This window comes from Diceros bicornis, unplaced genomic scaffold (genome assembly GCF_020826845.1).
Source record: "Diceros bicornis minor isolate mBicDic1 unplaced genomic scaffold, mDicBic1.mat.cur scaffold_117_ctg1, whole genome shotgun sequence".
In the NCBI taxonomy this organism is placed as follows: domain Eukaryota; kingdom Metazoa; phylum Chordata; class Mammalia; order Perissodactyla; family Rhinocerotidae; genus Diceros; species Diceros bicornis.
In genome coordinates this window covers 483,919-511,398 of record NW_026691040.1, presented here as the reverse complement: position 1 = coordinate 511,398, position 27,480 = coordinate 483,919, and the positions used below count along the sequence as shown (strand labels likewise).

Here is a 27,480-nt window from a genome sequence, read left to right as displayed (position 1 = left end):
TCAAAAGCAATGTAATACACACACACACGCGCACACACACAGACAGACACCATTAGGGATATAATTCAAAATGCAGAACAGTAGCCTGCTCTCACCTGCTTCTGGTCTATCTCTCTCAATCCCCTCCTCTCAAAACTACTAGATCGGTTGGTCTAGAATTTCAGTTCTTGATTATTATGGGTTTTTTTTTTTTCTTTTTTTTAGAGTGGGGTTAATCACGAAAAAATTGTTCATCTTTTTTACTTACCTTTATTTTCCATATTTCCTTTGGATCTTGTGGCAAAAAGAGGTTGTGTAGATCAAAGTTACAAATGATGAGATTCTGGACTAAGAAAGTGGTATTGTAAGGACTAAAACCCCTCTCTGGCTGGTCATGGAATTTCAGGGTCGCTGGAGTATCAGAAATGAAACATTTCAAAGGATTATCAGTTCAGCATTATTTGACGCCTGTTCTGCCCAAACTAGCACATCATGAGGAGCAGCACAGATTGCTACCCTACACAGAAAATGAACAGAGCCATTCTCATGACCACCCCCATTCTTAGGTAAAACTAATCTTGCCCCACCCAGTATTGCCATAAAATACCAGGACCAGCTGCTTCTCATAACCAATGCTTCTTAGCATAGAACTTTTTTTTTTTTTATTAATGTTTTAATGGTTTCTAACATTGTGAAATTTTGGGTTGTACATTTTTGTTTGTCCATCACCACATATATGACTCCCTTCACCCCTTGTGCCCACCCCCCACCCCCACTGCCCTCGTAACCACAGTCCAGTTTTCTCTGTCCATGTGTTGGTTTATATTCCACATATGAGTGAGATCATGCAGTGTTTGTCTTTCTCTTTCTGCCTTATTTCACTTAACATAATACGCTCCAGGCCCATCCATGTTGTTGCAAATGGGACGATTTTGTCTTTTTTTATGGCTGAGTAGTATTCCATTGTATATATATATACCACATTTTCTTAATCCAATAGTCAGTCGAGGGACACTTAGGTTGCTTCCACTTCTTGGCTATGGTGAATAATGCTGCAATGAACATAGGGGTGCATAAGCCTCTTTGGATTGTTGATTTCAGGTGCGTTGGATAGATTCCCAGTAGTGGGATGGCTGGATCATAGGGCATCTCTATTTTTAATTCTTTGAGGAATCTCCATACCGTTTTCCATAGAGGCTGCACCAATTTGCATTCCCACCAGCTGTGTATGAGGGTTCCTGTTTCTCCACATCCTCTCCAACATTTGTTGTTTTTTGTCTTGGTGATGATAGCCATTCTAACGGGCGTGAGGTGGTATCTTAGTGTTGTTTTGATTTGCATTTCCCTGATGATTAGTGATGTTGAGCATCTTTTCATGTTCCTGTTGGCCATCTGTATATCTTCCTTGGAGAAGTGTCTGTTCATTTCCTCTGCCCATTTTTTGATCGGGTTGTTTGTTTTTTTGTTGTTCAATTGTGTGAGTTCTTTATATATAGCATAGAACTTTTTAATGTGTGTCATTATGTAGTAGTAATCCTTTCAGAGCAGAAGATGAAGACTGTGAATGCAAGAGTCTGAGCATCTGCGTTAGTTTTGCCACGGTGAATCCAGCACCGAAGTCAGTAGTGCAGCTTTAACTAAACCAAAAATATTAACCAATTCAGTTGTTGCTGCTTTTAAAATTAGTTATTTGGTCACTTGTTCAGTCTGTATACTCTTCACGTGGGAATAGATGTTTTTGCCACACCCACCTGATTTAGCCACCTTTATCTCTTTTATTCTAGTACACATTATTAATCCCATCAACCAATCATCAACTGGAGGAGATAGAAATGGATAAGGCAAGTAAATATTGTTTTGATAGAGAAAGAAACATTTAATCTTGGTATTTACCAATTTAGGCATGGTAAATTTTAGCACGGTAAAAATAATTAAAAAATAAATTAGTGTACTATATGAGCATGCTAAGTGACAATTGTATGTGAACAGTTTTGCAGGCTGAGCTCTTTTATGGATCGCTATGTGGTTAAACCAGAAGCATCTTTGTACTTCAAGAGGGCTCCCCATCTTATCCCTGTTAATTCAAGAGTTCTGTCTTTGAGACTAGCATTCACACATTTTTTTAAAGGAAATTTACATATTCTGAAGCTGTAACACCTCCCAGCTTTTGTCCCACAACCACACACAGGCAATACTCTCAAAAACACCAAAATTCTGTTCCTTTGTGGAACATGTTGGACTGTATCCCTTGTCCAGTGTCACATTTCCCTTGTAATAGATTTAAAGCACAAACCCAGCTCATTCCAGGCAGTTCCCGGTATCATCACTGTCTAGGCATACAAGATTTGTGTCTGATCTCCCAGTTTTCTGGACGTGCAGTAACTTCCCTCCTTTCCCAAAACTGTTCTGGAAGAAACTTCCCTAAGTGAAGTAAATCACTTTCTTCTCAGTCTAAACTTCACACTCATCAAGTCTTAGAAGCCATCAGAAAACGTCACTGGAAATGTCCCAGTTGAAAACAATCACATTTTCTGACCCTGACTTCTCAGTATCTGGGTTGCCTTATCATCACTTCTCACATTCTAGGAATCCACAAATCACAATGAATCTGCTGCCTGCCTGGCTGACTCTTTACCAGCACATAGGTCACCAGCTTGGTCTCAGCAATGGTTACCACGTGTCAGTGGTGGTATAATGGCTCCCCTCAGCATCCACCAATTTGCCTATATCTCTCAAACAGTTGGAGTTTCCTTTTTTAATTAAAATGCCATAAATTCTCTCTATTCAACATTTTATGTCCAACCCTTTCTATCACACACGCACAGACACATAATCTAGAGAAATACGTGTGTACATACAAGTAAGTACGTAATCATGAGTGCATTTACATATTTATAGTCAAAAAAATCCTAAATCATTTAATTCAACTCTACTTATATTGTGTGTATATAACTTCCTCTATCACATTTCAGGCAAGAGATCATTAAATCTCTTCTTAAATATCCTCAAAGATATAGAATTGGTTATCATTCAAAATTCTGACAACTGCAACCCTATAGAGTTAATTCCCATAATAAATTACTCTTTCTCTATATAACATGTACCCATTGGTTCTAGTTTTCCCTTCCGGAACCACACAATGTATTTAATCCACCATATGATTAATGACATGCAGTTTTTCATGGCTACTTTTTATGCGCATTTTTGTTTCCAAGACAAACTAAGGACAAATTAAAAGAAAACATATTTGAACAAAAACTGGCCGGCCACCAAGCCAAGGTTCCTTGCTTTATGATTATTTGACTAATAATGATATGGGAATAAATTTGTGAAAAACTTATGATGGCACCAGTGGAACTATTTCTAGTACCAAAACAGCAGGAAGCCATTGAAAAGAGGATAAACATTCTAGCAGCTTCCTGAAAAATGTCTGAAAAAATGAAATCTAATAAGACAAATCCTTAAAAAGAAGAAAAACTTGAAAATAAAAGTTACTAACAGTAGGAAGCAACATGTAAAGACAGATGTGACTTCAGTTTTGCTTCAAAAGAGCATGTAAAAGTTACATAACTCCTTAGCTAACAAGAGGTCTAAGAAAGCTGGATTGAAAGCCGTGACAGAGGTTCTCACAAAATAAATTGCTAGATTATTCTTTTTCCCAAGAGAATGAGTAGTAGAAAGAAGAATATCATGTTTCCTTATATCACCTGGGGATACATATCTTAGTGACATTTTTAAAAAAGGTTTTGGTATAACATTTAAAAGAGGAACATTGTATCAAGGGTAGCAGCAGGGAATAGGGAGGTGAATTATAACTGCGACTCCATGACTTTTTCCCACTGGGGCTACTTTTACCTCAACTCTTAGTTATTCAAATAGACCTAATTGTGCTCTCAACTTTGAATTTTAGTGTACTAAAAAATGAACGAATAAAAGATGATTGGCGATGTCTTATGAAAAGAACAAAACTTAAAGGCTCAGAATAAAAATATATTTGGTCTGGCAACAACACAGTTGATAGAAAAAACCCCAAAGTATTATATAAATATTATTCCAACATCTCAGTGCTAGTTCTGTGGATGGATTGTTTTATTTTCTCTTTTCCTTCAATTCTTTACGGTTCCCTCCACCATCATCCTGGGCCAGGAAAGCTGATTTTGTCCCATAGAATAACCAAATCTACTCTGTCTATCAAGAGTCCCAGACATATATCCAACAATTCCAAGAACAATACTGTTTACCAATATTCAGATCTTTTAACTCATTTTAACTAACATTATTTGAGCAGCTATGTGCCAGACAATTTAATTGTTGCTGGAGATATGAAAATCAATAAATATGACCACTACCCAACAACAGGCAAATATTTATTCAAATAATTATCAAGACATTTAAAATTCATCAGACAATTTTACAATATTCTGCCTCATTTTAGTTCTGCAAACATACTGTGTGTGTATGTATGCGTGTGGGTACATGATCTCAAGACATATATGATCCTCAGCGCCACCATTTATGACTTGAGACTTGTTATGTCTCCTTGAAACGCATTTCATTCTCTCTAAAACAGAATAGTCATGATTCGCCGTGAGTTGTTGGGGAAGCACGTGAGATAATCAATATACACATTGCCTAGGCCATAAGAAATACTCAATAAACATTAGTTATTATATTTTGACTATTATTAAATAGAGTTATTTAAATGAATAAAATGTTCTGGAATCATATAATTTTAGAGTTCACATATTTCAACAGTTTCTTCATAGTGTTCAGATAAACTGGTTACTCTAGGTAACGAATCATTGACAACTCCAAAAACATAACCCAGGATTCTTTATCTCAAGATCTTTTTATTTATATTTTTATTTAGTCCTTTTACTTAAACCTTACATCCTTACCTCTTCCTTCTCTAGGGTACTTGTATATTTTAAAGTAGATTATCTACAACTTAGGCTACATAGATAAATTGTTCAACTTTTTATAAACATTTTTAGCAGAAGCAGGACAAGAATTCAGATCGTGACTCCTCATTAACTGCTTTTTTGTAGATACTACAGGCTCTAAGTAACCACCTACCTACCGAAGTAAGTACATATATATATACACACTACCATAGCAATGAGAACTGTGTTGCGGTGTGAATAGAATTTATGTTAAGATTTCTAAAAACATACACACTTTTGTTTTCCAGTTATTGTGGCAAAGACAAGGACATAAAACGTCATTGCCTATTAGTGACTTTTACTTAATACATGAAGGAAATGTCTCTTCTCCAGGGTGAGTATTTCACTATCATTACCAATATGGGTAAAATTATCACACTTTCCCTTAGGTGTGACCATTCCGAGGTAATATTCTAACGGCGCCATATATTCTTGTAAGATATACGCTTTCAGGAAAAAAGTACTGTGGCAACCTGGAGAAAGATTGCCTGGGAACGTTAGGTCAAGAGAAGATCGTGACGCTCGAGCAGCAAGAAGCCAGCACTGGCGGGGCCTTCCTGAAACCCTCAGTCGCCTTCACCACACACGTGAAATGGGTTTTTGCTCTTAAGCAAGCCCCCTACTTCCCCCTCCTCTCGATCACATCGCCAGAGCTTTGCTTCAGACGCTCGTCACATCCTGGTTAGCGTATTACAGGCATCAACCTACTTCGGTCTCTCCACCCGGCAGGCCAGCCTTCATCATTTTGTCTCCGCAACACGATGTTTAAAACCCCCAAATCAAGTCACTCTGCTCCCCACTGGCCTCTCCTTTATTCTCCAGCCGCTCAGCTCTGCTTTCTCAAACAAATATCTATTCTTTTACTTTGTGTGTGTTTTAAAGATCACTGTCTATGATCTTCTCAAGAAGAAAAAAATATCATCCTCTTTCCCTACTCCTTTAATCCAGTTGCATTGTACCTGTCTTCTCCACCAAAGTTCCTCGAGGACTGTAGGTCAACCTTGTATCCTCCTCTACATCCCAAACTGTGGCATAGTACCTGACACGCAATGTGCACTCAGGGAATGCTTGTTGAATGAATGATCGAATTGAATAATATGCTATATTTTGTATACTACAGAATAAAACTGTTATAACGTGCGCTAAGTATATGAGTATTAAATATGAGGTTTTTTCTGGATGAGTTGGTGTATTATCTTCTCTCTTCAAACTGTGATATGACTGTGGAACTATGTGCATAATGACTCAGAAATAATGGAAAGTAGCAAGAGAGGACAATTGCTCCTGCCTTGGGTTAGACTGAAGCATAGATGACTGTCTAGATTCTTTTATCTAAGGATCATTTGAAAGGAAAGTAATATGTAATTTTTAAATTAATTCTATATTTTTTTAATATTCAGAGGAGAAACTAGCCTCTTAAAAAATAAAAAGCATTACCTATCAGAAACCAAACAATAACAACAAAAAATGGGAAATATAAAACTTCAGTAAAGCATGGCTTTCACCCCTGAATGCTACTTAATAAATGCTGCCTAAGATCTTAGTTATCAATTATCTTTGCTTCAGTCTCCATTGGTTCATTCCTTTATTCAATAAACATCTATTAAAAGATAAGAGTGGAAATTTGGTAAGAGCTTAAGTTCAAGCTTGTAGTTTGCATCTCACTTCCCACCCTCTCACTTAAGGCGAGACTCAAGGTGTCATAATTCCAACACATGAAGTATTTCTCAAAAAGAGTGGGTCAGGGGCAGGAGGGAGAGAGGAGCTAGTCACTTGACCTAAGATCTTAAAGTAAGGATGTCAGTAACAGAAAAAAACAGACCAGGAAGGGAAGATGGCAGAATGCTAGAAATAACTAACCCACTTCATAAATACTTGCAAAATGTATGAATTAACTCTGAACTTGAAGCTTCCACACACATAACCTCAGGGGGGGAAAAAGTCATGAGAATGGTACCAAGGAAAATACGACATTTTTCACTATCATAGGCAAGAACTGACTTCTCAGCCACTAGAACTGTCCAAAGAATAGAGAAGATCCTGGATGAAAAATGTGAGAGAGGACTCCACTTAGAAAACCCAAGTCAGCCCACCAAAGACCCTATCCTCTTCAAAGATAAATCTGCACATTTCAACTTTTCATTCATGCAACATTTTTAAAAATAATTTTATTATGTACCAATCACTATATTCACCAGAAGGGATACAAATATTCACAACAGACATAACTTTTGCCCTCATGATGCTTACAGTAGAGTAATGGAAAAATATAAATTCATCAGTTAGCCAAAAACAAATATAAGATTACATTCTATTGTTGTTAATTGAACACATATTTAGTGAAGATACAATCAGCAGTTTGATGGATCAAACATAGAAAGTGGACTGAGTTAAATAGAGAAAACTTTTCATTTATTTAAAAGGATTAGTTAAATGTCTACTATATGTCAGGCACATCAATGGATCTGGTGGAAAGAGAAAAAGAGTATGTGTAAAACATAGTCCCTAGTCCTTCAAGAAGCATATGGCTTAATGGGGGAAACAAGTATGTAATCAAATAGATACCAACACACACATATACAATATGATGTAGCAGTAGAAATACATAATAATCATTTGTACATATATCTATTATATGCACATATAATCAGAACACAGAGAAGGAAATGATTATTACTTTAAGATACTATTATTTTGACATGTTTAAATTCACTATGAGAGAAAGCTGATACTAGCTCCGACCCTGCCAAACCTTCTGGGCTGCGTGCATTTCTTATTCTTACCTTCGTCCCTCACTGTAACCTCAGTCCTTCCCACTAATCCAGTTTTGACAAAAGTATATAATCTCACCTCAAACCAGATAATTCTCCATCTGAGACCAAACCCTAATCCTTAGCCCTGCCAAAAAATTAATCCGATTTAACCTCCACTAATTTGGCCATCCCTTTTACATCAGTCCCACCAGTACCCAGTGCTACCACTTCTGTATACTAAACCAAAGTCCTATAAACCTGTCCTCTCCTGCTGTAGTTAGCTTTTGGAAATGTACGTTGAGTCCATTCATTACACAAATACTCATGGAGTACCTACAATCAATTGAGCTTGGAAAGTAGTACAAAGGTGAGCGAAATAAAACTCCTATCCTCAATAATTTTCCATTCTAGTGAAACAGACTCTCAAAAAGGGTTAATTTCAGTAGCGCGTTAAAAGCATATAACATTGATAAGATACAAGGACAGAAAGGAGTACCTAACTCAAATTAGGAGAGATGAGGAGACAGGAAGACCTTCATCAATGGGGTGACCATGAGTCCCATATTCCCCTGAGCAGTGCTGGTTTACACTTGTCTTGACATAGCTTTTTAATAGTGTCTCATTTCACTTTAAAACGTTTCCTGCCTCAGATGAAAATCAATATTCATAAAGTGGTTATACCTTAGTTAATGTTATAAAGAAAAATGGGGTGAAACCAAGTGAAGTCAGAGAAGGATTCCAAAGATGTGTAAATGTGTACCATGTGTAAATCATGGAGGTAGGGAAGTGTGAAACGAGTAGTTGCAAGAAAATCAATGTGACTAGAATGTGGCATTCAAAGATTGGCAGCATGTGAAGCCAGCAGGTAAAAAGGAACTACCTAAAAGGGAACTGAGCCTGATCCTTCAAGTAATGGGGAGGCTTGAAGGGTTTCAAACAGACAAATGATGAGGTGAGATGCGACACCATTTGCACTTCGAAAACTCAGTCTGTTGGACAAACAGAGGAGGATTGAAGTGGTGATTTTGAAGCAACGTGATGCAGAATAACCATTAACATATAGGTTTTGGAATCAGATCAATCCAAGTTTAAATTACCCTCTGATTTAAATCCTGATATTGCCACTTAGTAGCTTTGTTAACAAGCACAGACTCCAGCATCAGACAGTCGGGTCTGAAATTTAGTTCAGATACTTAGCAACTCTATGACCTTTAGGAAGCTACTTAACCTTACTGTGCCTCAGTTTCATTACCTACATAATAAGGAAAATAACGCTTCTTACCTCACAGTATTTTAATTAAGGTTAAATATGTTAATACAGATACTTTCCTTAGAACAGCGCCTGAAACAGGGTAACCAACTTCTGTTCACATATATTTTGCTCAAGACTTATTCACAATGAAATACGTATTTGTTGAAAAATTTTATGACTATTGTAAGTTAAAAGTTTGATGACATAATATTTATAGAGGATCTAAGACATAGCTTAGTAGCAAAAAGAAAAGAAAAATTAGTTACTGTTCCAATGCCCAAGAGGAGCTCTGCTCTACCTACAACAAAAGGATGGATGGCAAAGATACTCTTTTAGATGTCAGAAGCATTTTTCCATTTTGTTAGCATGATCCCCTCAAAGAAAAACGTCTTGAAGAATTACAAGAAGAGATCTTCACTGAAATGATGTCTTCAGAATTACATAGAGCAAATTATCTCCAGCCTGTTAGTTAATAGCAACAACAAGATGTTAGAATGTACTTACCACATATGTGTCATGAGTGGCACATTATGACTTTTCCAAATTTGTTTCAAATTTTGCAAATTTTTAAGTACTGGGTTATTTTTGATCTCAGAGCAATTAAATTACAGAAATATACATCCTTATATTTAAAGTAGCTGCTTGAGAAATTATAAATTTAAGTGCAAATGCACATATACATTGGATACTGTTGGTGCCCCACACCACACGCTGCAGGACCAGCTCTACCTTCAGCTATAGCTGTGATGGACAGTTCTTGCACATACTGCAGGCTCCCCTCCTCAAGCTCCCAAAGTGTCCTACTCTAAAGGCACAGTCCATAAGTGCGGTAAACATACATCTCCAGGAGCAACCTTCAGTCAGTGAAAGATGGGTGTCAGTAGGGGGATGTCCCAGCCTCATATTCATTGGAGGGACTGTTCTGAGATTCATTCTACATAGTTCCCCAAAGGGTCCCCAGTAAGACTGAGCCCAGTTGCCTAGAGTTATAACCAGTTCAAGAACCCACTTTTGATTGGGTTTCCCTCCATCCCTGTCTCACTCCCCCCACTGTTTCACTCCAGCATTCTGAGATCACCACCCAAATAAATACTCTGTGCCTAAATCAAAATCTAAGAATCTTCTTTTGGGAGAACTCAATCTATGACAAGGATCCTATTACTTTAAATGTTCAATCTGATCATCTTTGTAATTCTTGATAAGTTGAGGGGATAATCACATCAGTTGGTCTCCATGTTAATAATTCTAAACTGTTTTCAATGTTATGGCTTCCTTCTGTTATCCCCTGAATCATACTGCTAATATGAAGATAATTGCCTGTATCTTACTATTTCTATCACCATACCTGACTCATCATTATTAGAAAGAGAAGAATCTTTTGTAACATCTATTTAAATGTTCTATTGTAGAAAAGGGGTTACTATTAATGACACTGGAATAATTTTCAAATTTCAAAGGAAATGTATCTCAACAACAAAAAAATATTTCATGTTGGAAATATGAACTCTTCACTTTGCACGGCCCTTACTCCATATCCATACAGTTCACACAATATTTTGCTCAAGATTTATTCAGCAAAATAGATATTTCTTGAAAAATATTGTTCACTTTCTTTCCCTGCCAGATTGTCTGTTGACATGCCAGTGAACTGTTTATAAAATGAATGCTGTGTCTTCCTTTCAGCTGACAGGTCTCTGTGGTTTGCTGTTTATTAGTTTTGTTTGTTGTGATCTAAAATGCACGAGCTATTTTTCCCCAGTGTTGTTGTCATTTTTTTTCCTTAGTGAACTAGAAGAAGATAAACAGAATGTTCTTATTTACAAGTAACTACTATGTCCTTCAAACCCACTTTGAATTTCCATTAATCCCTCCCTCCATGCCTCAAATCTTAAAAATATAAAAGAATCTAGTGCACAACTTGAGAAGTTTTTGTAAGCTCTTTGTGTTGGAGTTGTAAAATATAGAAATTTATTTCTAGGGTCAGACAAGTCATGTCATTGAAATCTCTTGAAACTGTTGGCATTGAAATGAGAGCAAGACTAATGATATATTCAAAGCAATTATTTTTGGAAAAAGGCAAATTTTTGTCATTCATCTCTCCATCCATCCATCTAACCATTCATCAAACTTGTAATAAATATCTAATAGGCCGGGCTTTGTGCTCAATGCCAGAAATAGCAGAAATGAATATCTCAGTCCCTGACTTGAATAAGCTCAATCTAGTTGAATAAACAAACATGTAAAAGATGATTGAATTTTAATGTGACAGGTGCTATAATAGAGGTATTTTCTAGAAGCTGAGGGCATGTGGGAGCATAGAGAAGAATCGAATTCTCTCAGGGAAGCCTCATTGAAGATGTTATGCTTGAGATGAGTCTTGAAGGCTGAGGTAGGCATACAAGAGTAGGTGGGCATTTCAGGTACATGCAAAGAACAATGTATAACATACAGTTTTTATTTTTATTTTGTGTTGTTTTGTTCACATTTTGTTGGAGAATACAAATCTTTGTCCTAGTACAAAAAAAGAGTAGGAAAGAATCCATGCTGGCACAGAAGGCAGAGGTCTGCCTTAAAGGAATTTGGATTTCACATCATAAGTAATTGGAGTCCTTAAATAAATTTGAGCACTTTAGCAATATTTGTGTTTAAAGACCTGTGTTAGAAAAAAAATAATCTGAAGTCACTGTGGAGAATGAATGATAGGAAGTAGCGTTGGAAGGGGGAGGAGATGTGAGAATAGTTTGGCTTCTGATCATCTTCCCATTATCATTGGCATAAATGTCACCATGTGAGAGGGCTTCCTTGACTACTATCTGAAGTAAGTCCCTGGCACAGTGACTAGCTCATAATAGATTCTCTGTAATGATTTTAAGAATATATAAATAGGTAAAAAGAAACACAATAAAGGATGCAAAAAGTAATAAAGACTTGAAAAGTGGAGGTCAGAATGGAATGGAATAAGAAGACATTTAAAAAATATCTTCAATACAAAATAATATGGTTTGGTCATAAATCTGAAGAAAGTAAGTTGTGATCATTTTTGAATTTTTTTTAAAAAAGTAAAAGTTGAAGTCAAAAAAAAAAAGAAAATTGAGACATTGACAAGACCCTGAATTTACTAGTTGAGAAACTGGTTTGATGATATTGCTAATAACCTGTCAGAAGTAGCAGATTCAGAGATTGTTGTTGGATGCAGTGGACATGTTGTACGGAGTAAACGGGGAACGTTTTTGAATAGAGAATGCTATAAATAAGCCTTCTCTTGGTTTGTAACCTGGTGAGTTTTAGATACCTCCCAGGACATTCAGGCAGACATCTCCAGTAAAATAGCTGTAAAAAAGCTGGGAATAGACAGGTAGGTAGGCAGGTAGATAGAAAGATAGACGATAGATGATAGGAGACAGAGAATTACAGTTTAGAAAATAGACTGGGCAGGATTCACAGGCGTGATAAATGTTAGTGTTTTGTGATGGTAGCTGAATGATTGTTGTGGATAAGTTTTCCTCAAAAAAAGGATATAGAGTAAGAAGATAATCAAAGGTATGAGAAGATCTAGCAATACAGACAATAAAAAAGTGGGAAAAGAAGCAAAATTGAGAGTTCAAAAAGAAGTTCTAAACAAAATGTTGTCAAATGTGACAAATGCTAAAGAGATCGTGTAAGGTATGAATAATGGAAGATTTCCAGTTCGTAAATTCATATATTTTCTGTAGCAATAGATAAATTATGTAACAATATTCATGCTTTCCAGATGAAAACTAAAAATTCTAAAATTCAGTAGCATGAAAGACAAAATGTTTTCAGTGCTACCATAGACCTGGTAATATGTTGTAGTAAGTCACAGCTCCCATAAGCTAAGATAATAACCTAGCATGTTTTGAATAGCAAAAATGAAATTCCAAGGGTGAACTGGCCACTGTTTGTATACTTACACATCCTTTTTTTCCTAATGTATTCCTAAACAGAACACATCTAGTTTGTATTTCTGATCTTTTTATTTAGTGTACAAAGTCTCAGAATTATTCCCAAGCACATAGTGATAAATGACTTAGAACTTCAAAGTGAAGCAATATTCTTCTACTCTCAAAGCTAATAATCATCCAGCATCCCATTAACTAGAATTAATTTTTGTCTGACCAAGGGAGCAGAGATATAGTGAATAACATGGCCCTTTGCCTAGGATATACGTATTTATTATTACATATAAAAATATAATACTTATTAGACTATATTTATATATATTAGAATTATTTTATTATATATACTAAAATAATTATGTAAGTTGTAAGCTACTTTCATATTTCAGATATATATTATATTCAACAGTGTTTCCTTTAAAAAATTATATAAATAAGAAATATATTTGTTTACCCATCGAAAAGAAACACAGAACCTAATTGAAATAATTTCTGTTAATGAAATATTTTACTATACATAAGCATTATAAAATTGGAACTATTTCCTCAAAGGAAGATCTTATACCATTATAAAAATAATACATAAGTATTACACACAACAACTATTTTTAATTATCTTTAGAGAAAAACAATTTTTTACCATTATATCTTTGTGTTCTCATTGCTTATGACATCATAGGTTTCAATCAATATTTGATAATGATAATGATCATACCAATGGTATAAACCAAATAACCCATATTACTTTGATCACACAGTTATTTCTCTGTCATTATCTTGCTATTATAGTAATTACTATTCATTGAGCACTTAACACGGGATAGACTCTGTTCTAAATGTCAATCCTGTGTTATCTCAACTAATAGTTTCAACCATTGTACTCTTGAGGTAACTGTGGTTAAATATTCAGTTAAATGGGGTACAGCTAGCAAGTGGTACAGCTGGTTTTAAACTGAAGTCTTTTTAAATTTGTGGTCTTAATCACTATGCTAAAATGAGCTAATTCAGAATATACTTAACCAATCCATCTATTTGTTAAAAAAAGTCATACTTTCACATCCAATCTAAGATGGAAGGCTGGAAACATGTATTTGCCTTTTATCTACCCCTACAACTACTCTTGGAAGATTTTGAAATACAAAATAAATAATTTCCTACCAAAGAAAAGAATGAGAGGTGCATCAGAGAATACAAGAGATTAGAACAAACATTTCAAAGATGAAGGTATATGTGAGCAGATTGACAGATGAAACAGAGGGGAAAAAACTACAGGCCAGAATATACCATAAAAATACTGCTGAGTAGTTGTGAAAATATTCACTTGAAAGCAACCTGGGGAGGATTTGGGCTCAAAGTCAACTGATGCAACAAAGAACCAAAGTGAGAAATAACATTGAAAACAGGAAAATTCATTAAAAATATTATATAAAATAAATTTACCAGTCAGCAACCTAATTTCTCTTCCAGAGCCTCTGCATAGACAGCCAGGCTTTCCCCCAGGCATGACACTTGATAACATACTCCAAAAAAAATTGAAATCATCTGTTTAGAGAAAGTCGAAGTATGACTCTGAAGTAAGTACCCTCCAAAAATTCTTATTCTTACACTTTGGCCCACAGTTGATCAGATAGCTCTCTACCTGTGCTCCTCAAGGTCTATCAGTAAAATGCCCCATCTAGTCCCATACCTTGCCCCAAGGTGAAATTCTCAACCACCTAAAGAAACAGACCTATTTAAAAAGAGTCAAAGGAAACCCACTACACTCTCTCAATAACACTGTCTTCAATATGAACATAACGAAGAATCACTATATATAATTCCAGAAACATAAAAGCTAAAATTCAAAATAAACATAGTAAAAGTGACCACCAGAGAAAACAGGTAATTCAGAACACAGAAACCAACTTTTAAAAATCTTTAATTATGTAATAGTGAGTTCAAGAATATATTACACCATAAAACAATATCAGAATACCATTGCTTAAAAAATAAACAAGAAAAACCTCTTAGAAAAAAAATTAAATTTCTCCAAAAGAGAAGGAAATTGAAAAGAAAACAAAATCTCCTAAAATATAGAAGAAAAAGACAAAAAGATGGGAAATATGAAAGAAAACATAAACAATACCGAAGAGCATTCTACGAAATCCAACATGCGACAGTGGAAGGGAACAGAGAAAAATGAAGGGAGAGTGGACATGGTAGCCCCAGAATCCCAAATTTGACCCCGAAAATGGTAAATATGACAAGATATAATGAGATGTCACACCTGTGACTATGTTACGTTCCATGGCAAAAGGGATTTTACAGACGTAAGTAAGGTTGTCAATCAGGAGAGTTTAAGTTAATCTGGGTGGGCTTAATCTAACCATATGAGCCTTCTAAAAGCATAGGATTTTCTCTGGCTGGTAGCAGAAGAAAAAGTCGAGATTTGAAGCATAAAGGGAATTCAACATGTCATTGCTGGCTTTTAAGATGGAGTGGGGCCATGTGCCAAGGAATACAGGCAACTTTTAGGAGCTGAGAGTGGTGCCCGGATGAGAGTCAGCACGGTAACAGGAGACTCAGTTCTACAGTCACACGACAATGAATTCTGCCGTCAACCAGAATGAGCAAGGAAACAGATTCTCCCCTCCAGCCTAAAAGGAACATAGCCCTACTAACGCCTTGATTTCAGCTTTGTGAGACCCTAATCCAAGAACCCAGCTGAACCCACCTGAACTTCTGACGTAAAGAACTGAGAAATTGTAAATAGCCATTAGTCTGTCGTAATTTGTTACATAGCAACAGAAAACTAATGAGGAGGGAATGATGATAATGATGAGTGCTGATGAGGACTATGAAAGGGAATTCCACAGATTTGAACCGGCCATAGTTTTTAGATTGAAATGGCCTTTCTGGTGTTCAACAAAAAAGAACCACAACTGGATAAAATAGTGCAAAACTTCAGAATGCCAATTACAAAGAGAAGATACTAAAGTCTTCCAGTGGGAGAAGTAAAAGCTACTTAACAGAAATATTAAAAATGAACTGGTATCAGAGGCAGTCGATCCATGCCTCTGGTTTTTAATCTAGACATTCTAATTTGAATCCTGACATGGCCACTTACTAGCTCTGTGATCTTGAGAATGTTACTTGTCAGTCCCCAAGTTTGCTACCTGTAGAATGGGTATAATAATATTATCTCACAGGGCTGTTGTAAGGATTCAATGAATATATCCGTGTAGATATGCTATATAGCTATAGATAGACATAGGCACAGATAGAGCTAGGGTGCTAAGAATAGTTTCTGCACAAATAAAACACTTTTTCCGTCTTTCCTGGATCATTTCCGTTGACTTACAAACATGTAAGCTCTCTAGTCCCAATGAAACAAATGAAAACAAAAACCTTTCTTGACTGCACATCTCTGTCCAACTATAGACCCATTTTCCAATCCCCTTTAGAGCAAAACTCCACAGAATTGACAATTTTTGTTGTCTCTGACTCCTTTATGCCCGTTCTGTCTCAACCGATCTAATTTTTGCCCCAATCTCAAATTTATACTCTCAAAATAATGTCTGAAAAATGACAGGTAAAATGAAAACGACTCTTTATAGTAAACAATCAATAGATATTTTATTAAGTTGGTAAAGCAGAAAATAGAGGCATGATCACATTATCTAGTTAAGAAGATCATAAACAGAACAACAATTTTAAAAGACTTCCTCTGGGCCGTGGGTCAGGGGGTAGGAGAGAAGAGGGTAGTGATTTTTACTTTGCATCACAAGCCCTTCTGATCTGCTTGATTGGTTACTACGTATATATATGATTTGAGAAAATAATTTAAATTTATAACAGCATAAGTCACTCATTTTCTGCTATTTATTAGCTACAGAACTTTCCACACGGGAACCTATGAGCTATCTTTTAAAAAACAATCATTGGTCTTTTTCATTTCTAAAAGTATAGACTTCTGTTATAGTTGAATACTTTTATTCAGGAAAACACTATTTCTGAATATTTGGGGATCTGATTTTTGCCATAGAGGCCCTACACAAAATGACAACCACGGCATTCTAAATGTAAGCAATTCTCAGTGACATAATCAGTACATTTCACTATCCTAATAATACAAAAACACATGATAACTTTGTAATAACAATAACAACCAATATTAGCCAATGAATGTCATATGGTAGGACCTGGATCAGAAAATGGCCTGAATGAGATATTGCACAGGCTCTCTGCTGGGGGTGGAGAGCAAGTGAGGGCCCACACCCCCAGATACATCAGCTGAAGCACAAGGAAGGATCGCTTAACTCACACACATGACCTAGGAACAGAGACAGTCCCTTTAGCCTGAATCAAATGCACGCTTGTGTGCTCACACACACACACACACACCCCTCCTATAGACTTCTGACCTGGGAAGATCTCATGTCTTTTCAAGATGAATCATAATCAAAAGGGATCCAGCATAGGACCTATGTCAAAAACCACTAGTACATAGAAGGAAAGGAACAGAAATAAAAAAGCAAATGACAAAAGTTTTGCTATAGAGCAGGTGAAAATGGAGACAAAGGATTTTCCCAATCACTCAAAAAAAATAAATTTGTAAGTGTCTTTATTTAAAAAGAGCTCTAAGCAGAAGGGGCCCAGCAAGGAATATGATGACAAAAAAAATAGACGAAATATGAGCTGGAGGAAAGAGTGAGCCTGGACACTACAGTTAAAATTGAGCGTGTATAGAATTTTTTTTTCTACCCTCATCCTGGACATTGAGGACTCTACGGAGCAAGGCTCCTGCCCCATGGAACAGAGTCCACAAAATGGCTTTCACTCCCTCATTTTCCTTGCTGTAAAATATATAAGAAATAAAATCAGAGTTCTCCTTTTGTAATCATATCCCAGAAGGGTTGAGCCAGCAATTTATGCAAACCTGTGTTTTTCTTGTCTGCAAAACTGCGCATGAGAACATTTCACCGTGTCTAGACAGCATTAGATGATATGACGATCAGCACCGGGTTATTTTAACCTTGACTCCAATTTGGGAGACAGGAATCCATGGGGAGGGAGATAAGTTTCCAATGCTCTTTCCAACCAATTATGTTACTTTTGAGTTGTGTGTGCTCTGAGAGCAAGCGGGACGATAAACAAATAAAAATGAAAATAAAAATAATTTTCAAAAAAGAAATAACTCACGATGTGACATAACTTTCACCTACTGGTTTTCTCTTGTCTGTCTGCTGGAGCGCTCACTTTGAGAAGGGGGGAGCCCCAAGTTGTCGTCGACACCAAGAGAAAAAGCAGAAGACCCTGCTTCTAGATTTTGTGGTCTAGAAAGAGAGAAGGAAATAAGCATTCATCCATTACTTTCACCCCGCTGCCTCAGTCTCCTCACTCGGACAGTGCTCAAGTGGATCCGTAATATTTTGAGATTTAAGTTTCTGGCGTACAGAATTTCTGAATCCTAAGGGAAATTGAAAATGGACGGCAGCAATTTCCTTCTGCTTTTTACGCGGAAAAGGTGCTAAAACCAAAACATGAATATTGAAAAGGAAAGAACTCTTAAATGTAGACACATTAACCTAAATATGTAAAGGAAAAGACTCCTAAGTAAAACACTAGTTTTAAGCAACTTTAAAGGTAGAAATTATCTTCTCTCCATAGCAGTGTTTCTATATCCTCCCAAAATTCTAGAAAATATTCACATGGAAATGTGACTCGTCAATGGCTGATGTAATAGCGGTGGCCCTAACCCGGAATTCCACTACACTCATAATGCCCCATCATCATCTGTCCCTGTGCTGCTCCGGTCAGCAACAAATAGGAAAAAAGACATATAAAATTAAGTGCAAAGTATAGAAAATTGTTTAGATAGTAATAGCAAAAACAAGATGTACATCAAGATACATGAATTCCACTGGAGATAAGCACATACTGACGCCAATAAAAACATTAGGCTTTTGGGGTCCGCCTGGTGGCACAAGCTGTTAAGTGCGTGCGCTCTGCTGCGGCGGCCTGGGGTTCGCAGGTTCGGATCCCCGGCGTGCACCGACGTATTGCTCGTTAAGCCATGCTGTGGCGGAGTCCCATATAAAGTGGAGGAAGATGGCCACGGTTGTTAGCTCAGGACCCATATTCCTCAAGAAAAAAGGGGAGGATTGGCATCAGATGTTAGCTCAGGGTTAGTCCTCCTCACAAAAAAAAATAAAATAAAATACTAGGCTTTTTTTCTTTTATGTTCTTTCTTATTTGTGTTAAACAGTGAAATAATAATTATGGTACATTTTAATGAAGATGAGAAATAAATAAAAATATTTTCAAAATATAATACAGATAATGATATCTTAAGGAAGTTTAAATTTTAAAGGATCAAGATGGATATGATAGATATTTGTCCAATGTCCAAATCATTATGTTACTTTTTCCAAATGAATACCCATTTTTTGGTCATCTCTACATAAGGAATAAAAATTAACTAAACGAGTAATCAGAGATATCATGGTATAGCGCAAAGAGCATGGCCTTTGGAATGAGACAGTGTAAGTTTCCGCCCCTTACTTAGCCATGTAAACTTAGGCAAGGTATTTAACTCCTCTGAACCATAATTTCCTAGTATGTACCAGAGATTATGATCCCATTTTTTTAGGATCAAAGGAAAGATTCAGATTAGGAAAAAAGCTCCTAGCACAGAGCCTAGCACACAGTGAGTGACGGCTGCCTAGCTATTTATAAATGTGTATGTGTGCATATATGTAACAAGCAATAAAAAGATTCTCTCTACCTTCCTTTCTCTTTCTCCTCCTCACTTCATCTCTTCCTCACTTCCTTTTTTTCTGCAACAAGTGAAACTATCTGACGCATAAAGAGAAAGTATCGTGGGAAAGTACCTCCTTTTTCTCTTAAACTATACACGAGCTGTGGTTTGAAAAGCAACAGCCTCCCCAACTCTCTTTTTATCCTCTAGGAATGTAAACATATTTTTTGTTGCTAACATCTGGTCTTTCTCAATGTCTCACTAAGTCCTGTTGTGGAAAAAATAGGAGAAATTGAGCTTTGGCTCAGATGGGGTTAAGAAAGGGAAGTTAAAAGGATACCAGGATTCAAACCCCTGGAGTGTCACTCCCAAAACAGTTTCCAGAGTATAATCTTTGGAAAATTTCGCGGTGAAAGATTCTGGAGGAAGACTTTTTTAAGAGACACATTCAAATGCCTCGGACCCATAGGGGTGCCAGGGAACTGACGCAGCTGGTCATTTCATGAACCATTTAAGTGAGAACACTTGGTAGCTACATACAGATATTTCTGCCAACTCAATTCACCAACAGAAATATTTTCCTGACTTTATGCAGAAGCCTCTTCTGCCCATTAACCATAGGACGGATATGAGACTTCCCCTTCTATATCATTCAGCTGCTCAGTGCGACATCTCCCAGCAACACTCGAGACTTTTTAACACCAACAGAGATCACAAGACTGCCAACTGAATTCAGAGGAGAAACTCCTGAATCTGTATTTTGGGATAGGATTGGGGACACTAGGCTACTCTAGAGTGGACAACCATTTTTAATATATATTTTATATAATAGCTAACATCTATTTAGCACCATGTGCCAGGCACTGAGCTAAGTACTTTACAGGTACTGATTTTTCACAGTAACTCCATGGGGTAGGCACTACAATCTTCTCCATTTAACAGATGGCAAAATAGAAGCCTAAGAAGTTCAGTAAACTGCAAGAACCTCTCATGTATCAGTAAGCAATAGAGTCAAAATTCTACTCCAGGTGTGTCCAACCCCAACATCCATTCTGTTAACCATTAGAAATGGATTAAGAGAGACCATTACTCCAGAAAGCCAAGAGTGAAGAAAGGATTGAGGTGGCGCGGTAGAGAGGTGGGGTAGTGATGCTTCCTTATCCTGAACTCAAACCAGTTATATAGTTGCTCATTGGGAAGCTAAATCTTTTATATTAAATGTATATGGTACAGATGAATGTAACCCCATCTTGTTGAAAGAGTACGACTGGACATATACACCTTTGACAGTAACTGGTGTGAGTGTACTTACTTCCGAAATGCATCCTTCTTTTTATTTAGTTGTTTGGTAGGCAGCTCCTGCCTCAGCTTCTGTATTATCCAAATCACAGATACACATAGATGGGTCTCCATGAGGTTTTCATGCAGTGCCTCTAAATAGATTTGAGATGAGAAGAAAACAATCCACCACCCCAACACACGCACACACTTCTCTACCTTGGGGAGGGAGAAGAACACTGAGCATACCAATTCTGAAGAAATCTTCAATCTCATACTGCTTAGCCTCTCTGACTGTAATCACTTTATTGCTTTGGATGGGTGAGGGAATAAGTTTCGAGCACCAGATTCAGGCCATCTCCTTTGTAAGTCATGTCTCAGTTGTCTTTCCTACCTTGTTGTGTGTGTGGGAGTAAATAGGATCTGTCTTCTTGGAGATTTGGCCAAACCTGAGATCACAAGAGTTCTATGTGAACATCAGTTGCTCCCCAAAAAAGAAAAGAAAACTTGAACTCTTTTATTCAACAATAAATCCATCTTCTTATCTCTACCATTTCATAAACTTCACTTTTTCCTTGCTGGTTATACAACAGTAGATCTGTGATGGGAGTAATGACTTCCATTGTAAACCTATGCAAATGAATTCCAAGTGTGCTGTCAGATGATGAAAGGAAAAATGATGACAATTTTATTCTACTTGTTCTAGAGTAAACAGTGGTAAACTAATTACACGATACACCTCAACTGAATATCTATGAATGGAGGAAAAGTCTCTGATTACTGGTTTTGTCTTTATTTCTATTTGATAAATTACATTTAATTATGGTGTAATTAGACAACACCTTTAGCATTAAAAATATAAGCCATGTAATAAGGTATAATTTCTGAGAACAGCATAAATTCTAATGACTGTAAATAAAGAGACCACATGATAACTCCGTGAATTCATCAGAACAGTTCGGTTTATATATTTTTTAAAAAGATTGCTTTGCATAATATGGAACTTTATTCAAAGTGTCAATTCTAGAATTCTTTATGAAAAAGCAATTGAAGAAATCAGTCTTACATGCAAATGCATTTTATAATAGATAGAATCTACCCACTAAATGAAGCCTTGGAAATTAAAAAAATTACCCACCAAATTCTCCTCTAATTGAAGCAACTAGTAATTAAATCAAGTGCTTAACTAGTTAATTACAATTAAACAGTAAATTTCAAAGCCTCTCGAAGTTGACATTGAGCCAGGAATTGCCTATGTCTCTTCAGTCCCCTCACAACCCCCCACTGCTTTCCTGCATTTCACGTCCAAGTCAGCAGGGTGAGATATCTGGAAACCACTTCCAGCAAGGTCCATTAGTCCAAGGATATTTCTATAAATCTTTTTGATCAAAATACAAGAAAATGACACTGACTGCTATTCATAACTCACTTTCATATTCTGTTATGTAAATATGTGCAGACTTGGCTGTTGGCAGTAACAATGGTGACTCCAAATCTTGCTACCTTACCAGATTAGAGGCAAAGGGGCAGAGGAGAGAAGGGCACCTTGGTACCTTTCATCCAACTGCTCATCTATACTTTTCCTACCTCTTATCTATTTGGAAGTGAAGAAAACATTTACTCCATGCCATGTAACATTTGGGGACCAAAGACAAAACTTCCAGAATACATCAGAAATTATATCTTCTTTTGCAAGTCTTGGCATGAAAGTTCTAACATTGCTCTCTTTGGTCACTTTATAGTTATAAATTTCCTGTTGAATGCTAGCTCTAAAAAGCCTCTATACTATACTCTCTCCTTTCAATTTATTATTCTACGGTGATCAGAAAGTCTCTACTGAAAATGATATTTAAAATTCATGCCACTGCCATCTGGAATGCATGCCTCATTAACTGAAGATTCTGGATCATGGTCTCAATCTCCATTCCAACTCTTACGTTTGTCTTAGATGATTCTAAGGCAATGTTGCTGACCCAAATTACACAGCAGTCTTGCATCACCACCTTGTTGTCTCCAAGATCTCCACTTTACCTCATCTGTTGACTCCTCTGGGCACCCTCTGGACACTGTCATCTACAAAACTTTCCCAGCTTTGCAATACTAAATTCAAATATCATCCTCCCTGAACACATCTGCCTCTCCTTCTGTCTTGTTTCCTGAACCATTTCTGCTACATCTGTTCTCCTAACACACTGGGACTATTAATCCACCAACCCCTCTCTTTCTTCCTGTATATCAGTTCCCTGTTTCATAATATTGTTCCTGAATAAAGAAGGTAATGTGATATGGCAATAGTTCCTATTCAGACAAGACACTGAGGTAAGCATCTCCAGCTATTGAGAGAAGTAACCAAGGAGAGAGAGAGAATGAGAATAAAGACAAAAGGTGGATTTAACTGTCCTTTTCCCCCAACCAATTGGTATTGAACTCCTCTATCAACAAGCCATCTGAGAAAGATGAAGACAAGACTCCTTGAGATGAAGAGAAACATTCACAAAAAGAATTTTGAACTTTGAATTCATGGGATATGTGTTCCCAAAGAGACTATTTTAAAATACAAGATTCAGTTATCTTTAATCAGCAAATTTACTTTACTATCCTTAGTGGAAATGGGAGGTCCAGCTCAAGATGAGTTCAGGACTGAAAAATTCAGATACACTTTTTTACTTTGAAGTCATTGTGTGTAATTCCAGCCTACCAATTACAGTCTGTTGTTATTAGTTTAGTCATTCTTTTACTAATACTCTGAACACAATTTTCCTGTTGTCCTTTAGTTACACCTCTCCCAACACCCTAATCCAGGACGTAGCCAACCATCTGTCTCTCCTGTGCAAGCTGTGAGGCTGATGGGAAAGTTCACACATCTGAGATTAAAACCATTGCAAACTGACTGGGACTTCAATCCTGCCCAGGAATCCTGCTAGGTTTCTCTTGTCGACTCTCTCTCACCTCCTGTCATTTCTCTCTCTCCCAAGAGATTATCTCACTGCCTACATTTATCTATATATTTCACAGAGACTATAGAAGCCTTCAGAAGATAACCCAACTTTGCACCACCATACCCATAAGCCTACCTGAAATTGCTCTCTTCTTTTCCACTTTCTCTCCCATTACAAGAGATGAGGTATCGTGGGAGGAGGTCATCAAGCGGATGTGAACAACTGGTTGACCCATCAGCTGGACCAGCAATCGGAGGCTCCTTACCCCCTCCTCTGCCCTTGGGATGTGTGTTCTGCCCACCGTTCCCACACTAGGAGTCATTTCAAGGACACAGCCTTGAGAGAGTAATATGTTGCTGAGACCATCTGGACGGTATACATGACTGAACCCTGTGAAGGCCTCTATATAAACTTTTAAGATTCTGGTGGGCAGTTGCAGGTATCTACTTGTCTTGGGGCCTCCCAAGACAAGCCTCACATGTAAGATTCCTTGCTTATTAAAACTGCCACCTACCAATCTGGAGTAGTCTGCCTCTTTCTTCAGGCTCTCCCTGCCCTCTGCATATGGGGGCCAGTTTTGAGTTGCATCTGGGGATCTCCTGAGGTTGTGGACCAACAGGTATCTCCATTCTCCAAGAAAAGAAATATTTCGATTTCAAAGAAAACTCCCGAATACTAACCTAGCTTCTCCTTCTCTTCGTAGGCAATCCCCTTTAAGGAGTTTTTTATTCTTAATAGTCTTCAGTGCTCTCCTTTCCTTTCTCTCCTATCTTCTCTAATCTGAAAATCTGTCCCATCACACAACTGACAACCTCCCTGTGCTCTAGAACTTCAGGGACCAGGTATAAGGCAACTGAGAAAAGTATCAACTTCTGTTTTGTTCTCATACAGCTGCCATAACCATCCACGGGAAACCTTACAAGTTGAAGAGCACAGCAAGAATGCCGAGTGTACACACATCTTGTACAATGACAGCTGCTTCTCTCCCCACACCTCCCCTCTCCATGCCTCCAACTTCTCCTCATTCCCCAACTCCTGCAAAATTTCCTTTGTGCTGATACAAGAACTTTCTTACTTGACTGTTGTCTTCATTGTGTTGTGGTTCTTCTCATCCACATATCCTTACCGTGATGGAAGAATACGTCTTCACACTTGGCAGAGTTCCAACACCAGACTTTGTGGGCCAAGCTATAATTTTGACTAGGTCTTTAACTATCCAAAAATGGGAATATTACCTGAAAAACATGTTAACTTGTGAATTTTACCTAGTCATAGATTAAATACAATTCGTTTAAGTCACACGTTTACAACGCTTACACATTGCACCACAGAGATCACCTCTCACTAGGGTCACCACCAACAAGCGTGTTCTAAATCCAGAAGGAACTTTTATTATTATTACTTGACTTGACTTTACAGAGGTATTTGACACAGTCCATTACGCGTTCTTATGTACTCGTCATTTTACAAGCAAACAAAACACCTCAATTCTGTGACCATGTGACCACACCCTCCCCTGACATTCTCCTCTGTCCTAAGCCACTCTTTTCAGGCTCCTTTCTCAGCTCTTCCTCCTCAATTTGACTATTAATATTTGATTTGTACACGGCTCTAAAGTAAACCTCGTTTTCTTCTCACTCTGTGTTCTGTGCCCAGATTGTCTCACTCCGTCCACAGGCTTTAATTTTTATCTATGCATTGATTATTCCCAAATGTTTTATCTATAGCCCAAATTATTTTTCTGAGCTCAGATCCACACACAGACATCTAAAATTCACGATATGCAAAATCAAACTCATCATTCCCCCCTTCCCCCTCCAAAAACAGACTTCTCCATTATTCTTTATTTCAGTTATAGCACTAGCCTTTACCTAACTGTTAAGCCAGAAATCTGAGGTACTGTTTTATGAATACATGTGTGTATCTGAGAACATAAAATAGATTTCTTAACTTGAGTTGCATTCAGAAAAATGTTTGAAGGCCAAATTTACCATATAAAGTGCTTAGGAAAGTGTCTGACACACAGTAACTATTGTAAAATGTTAGTAATTATTTTAACTATTGTCATTAAACCCTCATTCTTCTTCACTGTCCCTTCACAGCCAATGCATCACCAAATCTTCTTGTTTTATTTCATAAACATACCTTTATCTCATCTACTTTCCTCCAAGGCTTCTGCACTGGCCTACTCTAAACTGCTATGTCTCTCACCCAGCCCACTATAACAGCCCCCTAACTGCTCTTCTGATGCCCACTCTTGCCCCTCCTCAGATTCTTCCCCATCCGGCCTCCAGGTTGACCTGTTCGTGAAACCAATGTGATCCAGTCCACACCTCTCCCTCCTCCATTAGCATCTTTCAAAAAATTCATTATTAATATGGTCTATATAGCTTTGGTTTATATGCATATCGATTCACTCATCACTCTCCCACTCTGCCAATATATTCCAGCTATACCGTCCCTTCTCTCGGTTTCCTGATCTCACCAAATTCCTTTCCAATTCTGGGCTTCTGCACCTCTGTTTTCTCTGCCTAGAATACAACCGTACACTGCCACCCATCCCCTACTTTTTGCCTAACTACGTTCTACTTATTTTCTTAGTCTAAGTTTATAGTTTAAAGTTTACATTCTCCAGGAAGCTTTACCTGATATCTTTCAATTAGTAAATTCCAAACCATACATCATGGCCCACAGTGTGTTATGGAATCAACTCAGTGTATCTATAACCAGTATTTTTCAAAAAGTGTTATGTTATGGTGTGAATTGGGAGGGGTGGGATGGATAGGATGGATACATAACGCATTACATGCAGTTAAGGTAAAGTACTATTTTAGAAATTTGTGTGTGTGTGTTGGTGATGAAAGAGAGTACATTTTTCTCACTGATTCACATTCAAAAATAAGTTTAAAAGCACAAGTTTGAAAACCACTCTTCTAAGTGATATTCATCATTTATTTCTTTTTATAACACCAGCGTTTGCCTTTTAGTAAAATGAACACACTCAGGCTGTTATCTGTACATATCTGCAGCAGAAGTGTTTGTCTTACATAAAATTTAGGAAGTAAAGTATGCTAAGACTTAACCTCCATTAAATAATGTGTCAAAACATAACCTCCATTAAATAATAGATTATTTTCTAAAGTTGGGCCCTCATCACTGAGGGTTTCTTTTTTCAGCACCTATCATAAAGCCATAAAATGAGGAACATAAGGATGGATCTTTTGCTACAGGTGCTGCTACCCCTGCTAATTTCAGGTTCAGCAACCACATAAACCCGGGCCGGCAGGCAGACATGCCAGAGTTCCAATGCCTTCTCTGTTGGCTGCCAGTTTAAAACTTTTTGCAAGTTACATAACTCTTTGAAGTTTTTTGTTTCCTCATCTATTTTTTGGAGATGACACTCTGCCTTATTGAGTTATAAATGTTAAATGGGACAACATGCACTTAGAATAGTGTCTTTCAAGTGTCAGGCCTTTAATAAATGTTGGTTCCATTCCTCTTCTCTATTTCTTTTCCTTCTCCAATCCCTAGATGTTGTTCCTTTTCTAAGTACAGTCAGCATCCTGAGACTACTGGCTTGGTCTCCTAACAATGGCTTTTCTAACATATAATATGTGATCCTATTTCACACTTATTTGCTAATGTAATTGTAATGTAATCAAATTAATTTCAATTACAAT

General features: G+C 37.2%; 1 pseudogene; it reads right to left on the bottom strand.

The window, feature by feature from the left end:
• LOC131402504 (small ribosomal subunit protein uS19-like) overlaps positions 1-21,720 on the bottom strand; it is a 90,117-nt pseudogene extending 68,397 nt beyond the window's left edge.
• Between the last annotated feature and the right edge of the window lie 5,760 nt (positions 21,721-27,480).